The 12633-nt window shown below is 40.0% G+C and overlaps 1 protein-coding gene across 4 annotated transcripts in view; it reads left to right on the plus strand.

Annotated features, from left to right (window-relative positions):
• The window catches only part of LOC116849315 (synaptotagmin-10-like), a 526459-nt gene that overhangs the window by 228602 nt on the left and 285224 nt on the right, over positions 1-12633 (plus strand). The gene's annotated exons all lie outside the window — the stretch shown is intronic.

Consider the following 12633-nt stretch of genomic DNA (forward strand, 5'->3'; position numbering starts at 1 on the left):
TCTCTCTCTCTCTCTCTCTCTCTCTCTCTCTCTCTACTGCCCGCGATATCGCCAACAGCTCAAAACGGAAAGAAAGTAACGAGATCGGTATTACAAACGTTCAAATTTTGTCTCGTCGCGACAGTGGTCGATAGAAGATTGCTCGCTCCGATCGCTCTCGTCCTGTCGATCGCCGATCCGCTCCTCCGCCTCCGCCGCCCCTCTCGTCTGCTCTCAATCCTTTCGTGATCTCGAAAATTCGGTAGCCTGGATTATTATTATTCGAGATCGTTATTCTCGCCGGCGTATTTCGTGGCCTTGATCCAGTGGTACTGTTTCCCGTCTCAGCTGAGTGGGCCCCTCTGGCCCCTCGAGAAACGTCAAGCTGAAAATGTAAACAGTACGACAGCTCTGGCTCTCGGCGTGACGGCGGCAATTATCGCGCTGCTGAATATTCGTGATCGATCGAATATTTCGGCACGCGATATACGATTCCAGAATATTCTCTGTCCGATAGTGATCGAATTTTCGAGAACTATTCTGGCAATCGACGGAAAAGAAGATCGTTATCCTGATCAGGAGCGTATTCACCTGAGCGGTTGCGATAGTGACGTAGGCGATGCTCTCTCGTCCCACGGCATCCTCGGCTTCCCTCCTCTTCGCTGGTCGACCAGAAGGGGAGCCTGGGGGCACAAAACTCGGGGGCGCGATGACCTCTCTATCTGCTACACGAATTTTCCGAATCGTTTAACCGCCGGCGGACGCCGGCGTACGCGAAACAAAACGCGGGTTCGGTCGCGGCGGCGGAAATATTCGCGACGTTGGTTCGTATTTCTTTGTGACGGGCGCCTCCACGGCCGCCACGTCACAACTTTAAAGAAGAAAAAAATATTAGTAGGACGAGCTAAACATTTTACTTACCTTTGAAAGCCTGAACCACTATTGGAGGCATGCCTCATGAATATAACGTTTCACTTACAAAACTATTGTCACTTACATTCACTTCCGCCATCTTGATGTTACTCTCTCATATGCACTGTTGCCGGCGAACGCGAAATAAGTAAGCATCTAATGTAAGTGAAACCATTTTCAAATCTATAATTCTTAAGCCAAAAATAAATGGCTTCAAAATAATGTGATGGGGTTTGTTACAATCATATCATAACTTTGGACAAGAATTCTATCTTAAGAATAAAATATACTTCGCTCGAATCTAATTATTTTTGATGCAATTGAACATTTCTTATTAAAGAGGGCATTTCATACTTAATTGAAGGCAAGTAGTATTCAAGAATAAAAATATACGTGGGTTAAGAATTCCTTTTTTTGTGTGAAGCATAAATAGACTAAAATACATGGGTAACTTTGACATGTTGTAACTCCGCCAAAAAAATTCTTACAGGCTTAAATTTTATTAATTTGTACGAAAAAGTTTATATTTTACGATAATTTTTATAAAGTTTGCGACAAAAATTCGTTGCACTCCGTGGAGCGTGTCAAACTATGAAAATTTTTGGAAGTAAAACACGTTTTTACTTTAAGAAGAATGCCGAAAAGGGAAAAAGAGAAATTTAAAATCTGACGAATGTTCTTTAAAGTAGGAACTTCAAGCTTCAAAATAAAAAAAAAAAAAACTTTTAGATACGACAATTTTTTGTGGAATTATGGTTATTTGATTTTGAATGAAATTTGGATAAAAAATTTTGTTGCGCTAATTTTGTTGCGTACTATATAATTTACAATGTATAATGTTATTATATTTTATTAATCATATAATTAATATAATATTAAGAAAATATCTATATAAAACTTGCATGCACACAGGAAATAAATGTCTTATTACGGTACATATTTGTTACTAAGGTGGTGCTCATGGAAAAAATGTGTGATGCAAAGTGATTGATTGTACCAAAAACAAATAATTACACTGTTCGACAAAAATCGAATATTTTTTCGTGACATGAGTACGAATAGTCATTTCCGATGCATTTTTGTTGATGATCTGCTGAACATGAATCCGTCGCCCAAATTAGCCTATCATACTTTTGAGAAATATGATATCAAAAAGGCCAAAAAGCCGAGTGCGGAATTTTCTTACTTTATATCTTATTTCATTTTCTCAAAACTGTGACGTGATAGCTAAATTTAGACGACGGATTCGTGTTTAGCAGACAAAAATACAATGGAAATAACTATTTGCCTTCTTGCAAAAAAAGTTGTCTGCCCAATGATATTGATGTTTTCATTGGCTATATTTTGAAAATAAAAAACCGTTACGAGACGAGATGCATTTTCAAGCTAAAAGTTGATATTTTTGCGTGGCATTAACAAGATGTCGAACAAAATTTTATTGTTTGTGCTACAACACCATGAACACCCTCAAAATTGTCATTTTTGGCCTCTTTGACGCCATTTTTCTCAAAATTATGACATGATAGACAAATTTGAACGACTGATTTGTGTTCAGCAGGCAAGAATACGTCGGAAATGTCTGTTGCACTCGTGTCACGAAAAAAAGTTCGATTTTTGTCGAACAGTGTAATTATTTGTTCTTGGTGCAAACAATAATTTTGCATTACATATTTTTTCATTACATATTTTGCATTACATATTTTTTCTATGAACACCACTTTTGTAACAAATATGTGCCATAAATAAATCACATTTATTTTCTATGTGTATGCAAGTTTTATATCAATTTTTCTTTAATATTATATTAATTAAAATAAAAAATAATAATTAAAATAAGAAATAAAATAACATATATTGTAAACATTATATATTCGTAACGCTATTTGTGTTCGGTGCGGGATATGCTGCGAGTCGGTACGGTCCGGATTCGTGGCAGATGTAATAAATGTAAAAACTGGTATAGATAATAATATATCTATTGTAACTAAAATGGCTATGTACAATGAGTATTTACAGGCGGTCTCGACGCCATTGGTTTAATGTCGAGTTTTTCTGCTCGCCGTGCAAGTCTGTTGATGTTTGTTGCTGACGATTCGGTAACGCCGTGGCCGCCAGCGGCCGCGGGACACGGTCAGTGTTGTGACGCGTCGATTGTCTCGCGCTCGCGGCAAGATGTTTACGTTCGAGTCTTTAATTCCTGTCGCGGCGAGATCCGTTATTTGGCGAAAGCAATAATGTTCTCAATGCGTTATGCCGCTGTGACTCCCGACGAGTCGGAGTTCGTCGGGCGGTGGAGCGGTGGTATCGGAGGTGACGCGTAGGTCGGTCCTACGGGTCGACGGAGCGGTGGCGAGGATGTCGACTCTACATATTAAACGAATCGAGTACAAGGAGCGGTACAAGGATGTAGACTTTACGTATCCAAAGTCTACGAGGATATCGAATCCAATGAGTCGGCGGAGCGATATCAAGGAAGTCAACTCTACGTATCCAACGAGTCGCCGGAGCGGTAACAAGGAGGTAGACTTTACGTATCCAATAAGTCTACGAGGAGGTCGACTCTACGAATCCAAAGAGTCGGTGGAGCGGTATCGAGGGAGTCGACTCTACGTATCCAACGAGTCGACGGAGCGGTAACATGGATGTAGACTTTTCGTATCCAATAAGTCTACGAGGAGGTCGACTCTACGAATCCAACGAGTCGGCGGAGCGGTATCGAGGAGGATCTAGAATGCGGTGCTTTTGGCAGCAGTGTTCGAGAGGATCTTCTGCTGTCGGAGCCTTGGCTCTGTTCAGCGGAGTGCCTCGGAAGACTGTTTCTTTTCGAACTGTTTCTTTTCGCGCTGTTTTTTATACCGATTTTGGTGTGCTTCGGTGTTATTGATTTTCGCGGTCGGTTGGCAGTGTTTATATCTGTTGGTCGCGTATTACATTTTCGTAGCGAGCCGTTAGCTTTAAGCTTGCCTATGTTTTGTTAATGCGTGATCGGACGGGTCGTTATATATTATACTAGTATATGTGTAATTTTTCTACAATTCATTACATTCCTCTACCTACAGTAACATATCTACTTAGAAAAATGGAAAATTTCAAGAGAAATACAAAAAATGGTTAATTCAAAGTATCGTCCCTCGCTAGCTACACATTTTTGCCATCTCTTTGGCAATACATGAATACCGCGACGATAAAACGACGCGTTTTTGGACCGAAACCATTCATCCAACCAATTTTGCACTTCTTCGAAATTGGCCAAGTGTAGCCCAGCCAAGCCACGCGCCATCGACCGGAACAAGTGATAATCGGGAGGGGCCAGGTGTGGTGAATACGGCGGGTGCGGTAGCAGATCCCATTTCAGCGTTTTGATGGTATCCTGGACGATGGAAGTACGATGGCACGGTGCGTTGTCGTACTGCAATATCACTCGTTCGTGTCTCGTTCTGGCCATTTTTCGAGCAATGCATGGTTCAAATTGATCAGTTCTTGTCGGTAGCGATGCCCATTGACAGTTTCGCCCGGTTTCAGCAGCTCATAGTACACGATTCCTTTCTGGCCCCACCAAACGCAGAACATTGTCTTCTTTCCGAAGTGATTTGGCCGTGCCGTCGATGTTGATGCTTCGCCAGGTAAAAGCCACGATTTTTTGCGTTAGAGATTCTCGAAATATATTCACTTTTCAATTACAATTCGATGCAAGAAACTCTTTCTTTCATCCCGCAAAAGCAAAATTTCGGAAGTGGCTCTTCGATTTTCCATCTGTCTCTAAGTCAACTCATGCGGCACCCATTTTCCTTCCTTTTGAATTTTTCCCATGGCATGCAAACGTTTGGAAATGGCGAGTCATGTTTAATGCCTCCGCAAGTTGATCATGTGTTTGCGTATCATCTTCATCCAATAATGCTTGCAGATCGGCGTCCTCAATTATTTTTGGTCTTCCGAAGCGCTCCTTGTCCTTAGTGTCGAAATCGCCACTTCTGAAGCGTTTAAACAAATCTTCACAGGTAGTTTTCGATGGTGCATGTTCGCCGTAGGTCTCCTCAAGCAAACGACGTGCTTCAGCTGCATTTTTTTTCAAGTTAAAGCAGGAAAGCAAAGCTTCTCGCAAATGCTGTTTATTTGGCACAAAACTCGACATTTCATTGTTAGAAAAAATATTTTTGCGTTGCGATATATGTTGGTATTATGACTGGTTATTGTTGACAGATGTCCATGCTATAAAAGAAACACAACTTTAGACATGTATGTCGACTACATGTGTCGTTAGCGCCATCCATGTGTGAAACCCGGAAACTTATTAGGTGTACAACTTTGTTTCCGCCGTTTTTTTCCGAAATTCGAGGCTTTATTGTAAAAAACTGGTTATACATTTATGACTCAAAGTATTGTCCATCGCTGGCCACTACTTTCTCCCATCTTTCGGGCAGCGTACGAATCCCGCGTCGAAAAAACTGGTCATCTTTTGAGACGATCCACGAATCGATCCAATTTTTTACCTCTTCATAAGATCGGAAGTGCTTGTTAACCAGGCCGTGTGTCATTGATCGAAATAAGTGATAGTCAAAGGGAGCAACGTCTGCAGAATACGGCGGGTGGGGTAGGACTTCCCATTTCAACGTTTCCAAATATGTCTTGACCACATCCGCAACATGGGATCGAGCATTGTCATGCTACAAAATCACTTTATCGTGTCTCTCGTTGTATTGCGGCCATTTGTCTTTCAATGCTCGGTTCAAACACATAAATTGCGTTCGACACCGATCGCCTGTGATTGTTTCAGTCGGTTTTAGCAACTCATAATACACCACACCGAGCTGGTCCCACCAAATACAGAGCATGATCTTGGAGCCGTGAATATTCGATTTGGCCGGCGACGTGGAAGCATGGCCGGGAACTCCCCATGATTTTCTGCGCTTGGGGTTATCGTAATGAATCCATTTTTCGTCCCTAATCACAATGCGATGCAGAAATCCCTTCTGTCTTTGCCTTTCAAGCAGCTGTTCACAAGCAAATAAACGCCGTTCAACATCTCTCGGCTTCAATTCGTACGGCACCCAATTTCCTTGCTTCTGAATCATTCCCATGGCTTTGAGGCGTTTTGAAATGGCTTGTTGAGTTACTCCCAATGATCGTGCCAATTCTTCTTGATTTTGACACGAGTCTTCATCAAGTAATGCCTCCAATTCTGCATTTTCGAATACCTTCTCTCTTCCACCGCTATGCCGGTCTTCGACATCAAAATCATCGTTCTTGAAGCGTTGAAACCACTTACGACACGTTCTTTCACTAATAGCGGCCTCACCATAAGTATTTGAGAGCATTCGATGAACCTCAGCCGCAGATTTCTTCATATTGAAGCAGAAAATTAAAACCTCCCGCAAATGACGAGAATTTGACTAGTAAACTGACATTATCAATCGAGAATAACTTTATGATGCAGACACAAATCGACTAATATTTCTATGAGGTTATGTTGACAGATGCCCAAGTTTATTGTATGACGTCTATGATCTATTTATTTCGACCACCACTTACCGCTAAAGCCATCTATAGGAAAACGGCGGTAGCAAAGTTGTACACCTAATAGTTGCGCACCTAGTACAATATCCATTTGCTTGGACAGTGTGGCGCTTATAACACGATGTTATCACCTGGTTTTTCAACAATTAAAGCGAGACCATCTTTTATTATTAAATATGGATGGATTTCTTATTAAATGCTCTACAATTTTTGTCCTTACAAAAACTTAACAATTTTGCGAAGCTAACGAGTGGAGAAGGAGCGGGAAGAAAAAAATTTGACCTTAGAAAAATGAAATATGTCGTTGCAAAGAGTATTAAGTACTGTAAAACTTGTATAGGAAACATTTTTCATATACTTCATATCTTAGAAATTATTATATAAAAATGAAAAAATTCATTTTTTTCAAGAAGTTGTTTTAACCCAAACCTCGAAATAAACTAATATAAAATAATATGAATTCCTTATATTTTGATGTTCTACAACATATCCAAAGCGCATCAAAAGTGGTGAGGGACAATTCTGTCAAGTCTCTTGTGAGACGAGATTAATCTATATAACACTTTAACCTATACAATTCAATAGTTATTATTAATTTAAATAGTTCAATTCAATAGTTAATTATGATTAATTTAAAAAAACATTTTTGCATAATTAAATTTTGGCTTTAACTTAATTTAATTTTGTAATTTAAACTTAGTTATTTTTTATTACTTTTTAATTTTAAACTTAGTTAATTTTTAGGCAACTAACTTTTAACTAAAATTAGTTTAAAAAATATCAAATTTCTCTTGTATGTGTGTGTGTATTTCAGAAAGATAAAAGCGCCGTAGTTCATCAACTCTATAGTATTTCACAATTCCAAATCTTTCTTGTTGTGTGTACGCGGCGCGCGAATACATTCGGAATAGAAAATCTCAGCAAAGAAATAAAGAAAACCAAAATTTTGGAAACCAAAATTTATTTTCAAGATAGAAACTAATACTTTAAGATGCAATTGTAGTATTTTTAGGAAAATTATTTATGCTTTTTTACCAATAATAAGATAAATATGGCTAAAATATGGCTAAATATGGCTAAATATGGATAAATATGGCTAAAATAGATGTTTTTTGACTGTTTTAACCCATTTATCTCGGAAATCTGACTTAATAGAATAATGTTATGGCCAAGTTCGGATTCTGCAACCAAAATTACGTAAGAAATGACTTTTGTTTCCCAGAACACAAAAAAAGTTGAAATTTTGCAGGCCAATATAATGCATTTACCGACACCAGCAAACTCGGCATATCGCAATGCAATTATTCGGAGAAGTGCTAGAAAGTATCTCAAACCTTATTCTTTCGCCTCTGGCAAAGAATAAATACAAGGCATTGAAGAGAAGAATCATTAGTTTCTACGAAGAAAAAGAAATGCGTCTTTGCCGACTACTGCGGGACTACGAAATATGAGGACAAATCGACAATGTATCTATACTACCTTAGGAATTTGACAGGCAACGAGGGTAGTGAAGCCGCACTTGGTACTCTTTTCCTTGAACAGCCGGAACAAATTCGTACAATATTAATAATCACCGGCACATCTGATCTTCAATGCCTAGAGGAGCTAGCAGATAAGGCAACAGACGTTTTGCGACCATTCTTCGCAAACGTTATGGCTGTGAACAGACATGTCAATCCAACTAATTCTCTAGCAAGAGATAACGAGATTTCCGTGTTAAAGATGCAGATAAAAACTTTGACCTCGACAGAATGCTTGCGCGACCCAGATCGAGATCGTGCAGTCGTGAACGTAAGCTATAAGTACTTTCATCATATCCTATCTCGGCAGATGTATAAACCAGATATATGCTACTATTACAAAAAGTTTGGTACCAACGTGCACAATTGTTAATCGCCCTGTGCATAGGATACGCGTACCACTGGAAAACCACCGGAAAACCACCGGAAACTAGTCGTGTATCAAGTATATTGCGAGTGGCACAATTAAACCATAAAATCGTCTCGCAATCCATGATTTTAACTCCGGAGAAAGATTTTTAGTCGATACTGGCGTCGACGTATCAGTTCTTCATAAACGCAGGTCAACTTACAACAGACGCGTAGGATGCTCAACTTCTTGAATCTACACGCAAACGGTTATCAATATTTATGAAGAATAACACTTGACGTTAAATTTAGTATTAGAGCGATTATTCACTTGATGTTTTTTAATTGCTGACATCGGTCAATCTATCATTGGCGCAGACTTCAGATGCTATGGACTAATAGTAGACTTAAAGAGCCGACGATTTAACGACAAGACAACCAAGCTGTGTGCACCTGAGAACTTTGTGACATGCTTGATTTCATCTCTCTCTACGGTCAGCCGCAACAATCCATTCATCGCACTTCTCACGGATTTCGTCGATGTTACCGAACCTGCTAAGACTCACAATTGCCCAAGCCCTCGCTACGCGAGGTCCATTTTTGATAGAGTATGCACGTTGCCTCTCGACAATACGCGCCGCAGAAGCTAGGAAGGAGTTCGAGTGGATGATAATCGATGTTTGTAAGCTGTCTTCAAACCTGTGGGCTAGTTTATATGGTGTGGAAAAAAGATGGCACATAGAGGCTATGCGGCAATTACCGTCAAGTAAACAAGGTAACGATAGTCAGGTATTCAATACTTCATTTATATTATTTCATATATCGTTTACAAGGATGTAGGGTATTTAATAAGGATTAATAAAGGCCATTCTGAATTTAATAAGGGCTTTTCCTCAAGAAGTTGAAAGAGACAAATAGAAAATTGCGGTGATAACATCTTTCGGACTATACCAATTTAAACGCATGACTTTCCGGTTATGCAACGTTGTCCAAACGTTTTAACGGTTAATGGACGCGTTCCTACGAGAATTGAGTTACGCATATTGCTACATCAACGACATTCTCATTACTTCAGAGACGCAGCAACAACAAGAAGAACATTTACGAGAGGTTCTGAAGAGACTGCAGGAGCGTAGCTTATCTAGCAACTTAGAAAAGTGTACTATTAGTATGAGGAGGTACAGTATCTAGATTACTTAATCAACAAAGAAAAGATAACGACACTCCAGGATCGCAGCGATAACTGACTATCCAAAACTGAGGGTGATAACTGAGCTTTGCTGATTTCGCAGTTTAATAAATTTTTATCGCAAGTTTGTGCTGCAGTCACTCAAGCTCTGTTGCACGTACTAACAGCTTGAGCCACAGGATAACCGTCTTGTTATTTGAATTCTAAAAGCAGAATAATTTGAACAATACAAAAAACAACTTGCCAATGACAATTTACTCGCATATTCTCTCGAAGGAACACCACTCACTTTATGTACAGATGCTTCAGATTCCACCGTTGAAGCACTGCTAGAGTATTATCAACATAACAAATGGACACCACCTAGATTCTACTCGAAGAAATATCACCAACACTTGATGAAAATAATCTATTTATGATCGTGAATTACGAGTGGTCTTTATTTGAACACAGTACAATTGGACACATTGCAAATGGACACGATGCAAATAAACACGAAATTTTACACGGTTCAATTAGATACAGTTGCTTTTGGACGAGCGAGAAAATACCCACCGTTCAATTGCTCATCGTTCGCTTGAACATCGTTTAATTACTCACCGTTCATTTGGACACAGGAAAATGCATACTTTTCAATTGTCCACCGTTCAGTTGGACACCGTTCAATTACCCACCGCTCGTTTGGACACAGAAAGTTGGGCACTGTTGATTTGGACACTAAAGGATGCACACCGTTCCATTACGTTCATTCGGACATCGTTCATTTGGACACCGTTCAATTACCCACCGTTTATTTGGACTCAAAAAGTTGCACACCGTTCAATTGCCCGCCGTTTATTTGGACACCGTTCATTTGGACATAATTCAATTACCTACCGTTTATTTGGATACCGTTCAATCATCCACTGGATGCACACCGCTCAATTACCCACCGTTTATTTGGACACCGTTCAATTACCCACCGTTCATTTGGACATTATTCAATTACCCACCGTTCATTTGGACGCAGAAAGTTGCACATTATTCAATTGCCCGCCGTTTATTTGGACATTGTTCAATTGTCCACTGTTCATTTGGACACCATTTATTTAGACACCATTCAATTACCTATTGTTCATTTGGACACCGTTAATTGCCCACCATTCAATATTAATAAGAAGGTGCCTGTCTCTAGTTATGTGATTGGAGGGCCTCGTCCCTCAGATACCTCGTACAGCGGCAAATGGGGACCGCAATCTTTTGTGAGTTTAGGCACGGTGGGCAATTAAATGGTGTCCAAATGAACGGTGGGTAATTGAACGGTGTCCAAATGAACGATATCCAAATGAACGGTGATAACTGGACGGTGTCCAAATGAACGGTATGCATCTTTCTGTGTCCAAATGAACGGTGTACAACTTTGCGTGTCCAAACGAATGGTATCCAAATGAACGGTGTCCAACTGAACGGTGGGTAATTGAATGGTGTCCATCTTCCTGCGTCCAAGTGAATAGTGGATAATTAAACGGCATACAAATGAACAGTGGGCAATTAAACACTGTGCAATTGAACAGTGGGGATTTTCTCGCGTGTCCAAAAGCAATTGTCTCTAATTGAACCGTGTGTAAAGTTTTGTGTCCATTTGCAACGTATCCATTTGCAAGGTGTCCAATTGTACTGTGTACAAATGCCTATTGCAACCATAGCTCACATAATGCTATCTCGCTCGCTCTTACGTCTGCGATATAGGGTGGAAGATCGTAGGGACTCCCATCACTATTCTCTCACCGAGCCGTCCGACGATTCTATACAAGTAACCTTCATCGCCACTCCGTGCTGCTCGTGCCTGAAATATATACTACATGGAACACACGTTAGCTTTTGAGTGTTGCGAGATGAGAGAGAGCATTCTCGTAGGTCTCGAACAGCGTTCTCTCTTTGTCTAGTACAGTCGGAGCCAAAAGCTGAGTCGGCTGATTTCTAAACATAAGCTGAATCTCCGAATTAGGAACTATCTTTGCTTTGTTTTTCTTAATAACAAGTCGACAAGTGAATACTAATGAATGAGAAAAAATATATCTATATATTTTTTATATCTTAAAACTTTCGTTTATAAGCTTAAATCACTGCCATTCAATGTGGTCGCTGCTTTTCATATTATCTCTAACTTTTAACTTAGATTGTATCACATTCTTCCCACCCTCGACTATACTGAACCAGACAAAGATGAGAGAGAAAATGAGGAACCTCTCTCTCATCCCGCATGCCTCAAGAGGTAACGCGCATTCCAGGTAGTATATATTTCAGTGTGTTTCACCTACAGAGCAGTGTTGATTGACGCGTCATCATGTGTGAGTCACACGGATATACGGACATTATTACTACCGGCCAATGTACGCGCACTGGCGTTAATGCTGTCTGTATATCCGTGTGACTTGCACATGATTCACTCACACACTGCCGCCTGTAAGTGAAGCACGAGCAGCACGGAGTGGCGAAGGGGGCTAGTAGTATACGATCGTCGGACAGCTCTAAGAGGTAATAGTAGTGGGAGTCGCAGCGATTTTTCATCCTCTATCCTCAGACGTAAGAGCGAAAGAGATAGCATTATGAAACGTGATCACCAGAAATGCTGTCCTAAAATGCTGTCACTAAAAAAACGCTCGACTTACACTCGTCTATACGTGAGGAATACGCGGTGTTCTGATGACTGTTTCACTCGCCCGAACGTTCATGCATTTTTCTTGTTAGCAAGGAAATTAATAGTTAGAAAGGTAATATAAAAGAAGGTCTTAAGGAAGGGTTTTCAGAAAGCTTCGACAAGTGCTTCTTAATAGCTATTCTTGAAAAAAAAAATATTAGATTTATTTCAATATAGAATACTGCATCAATGTAGAATACTGCAACAATACAGCGCTTGTATAGGTTGTCGAAGTAAAGTTTTTAATGTTGCAGAAACACACTAGATATAGTTATTTCATATATTATGCGTTCGAGTATCGTTGTATCGTTATAAAATTTGCAATAAATAAAATCATATAATGTGTAGGTATAGCTTCCGGAATGGAGCCGTGTCTTGAATCAGCGATATGCCGACGTTTCGCAAACGTTGCAGTTTGCATCATCAGGGCTGAGAACTCTGATACTGAGCTCCCTTGGGTAAAGGTAGTCCTTATATGCCCCCCTCCCCCC

Source organism: Odontomachus brunneus, unplaced genomic scaffold (assembly GCF_010583005.1).
Source record: "Odontomachus brunneus isolate Ranch 3 - 2012 unplaced genomic scaffold, Obru_v1 Obru_scaffold_111, whole genome shotgun sequence".
In the NCBI taxonomy this organism is placed as follows: domain Eukaryota; kingdom Metazoa; phylum Arthropoda; class Insecta; order Hymenoptera; family Formicidae; genus Odontomachus; species Odontomachus brunneus.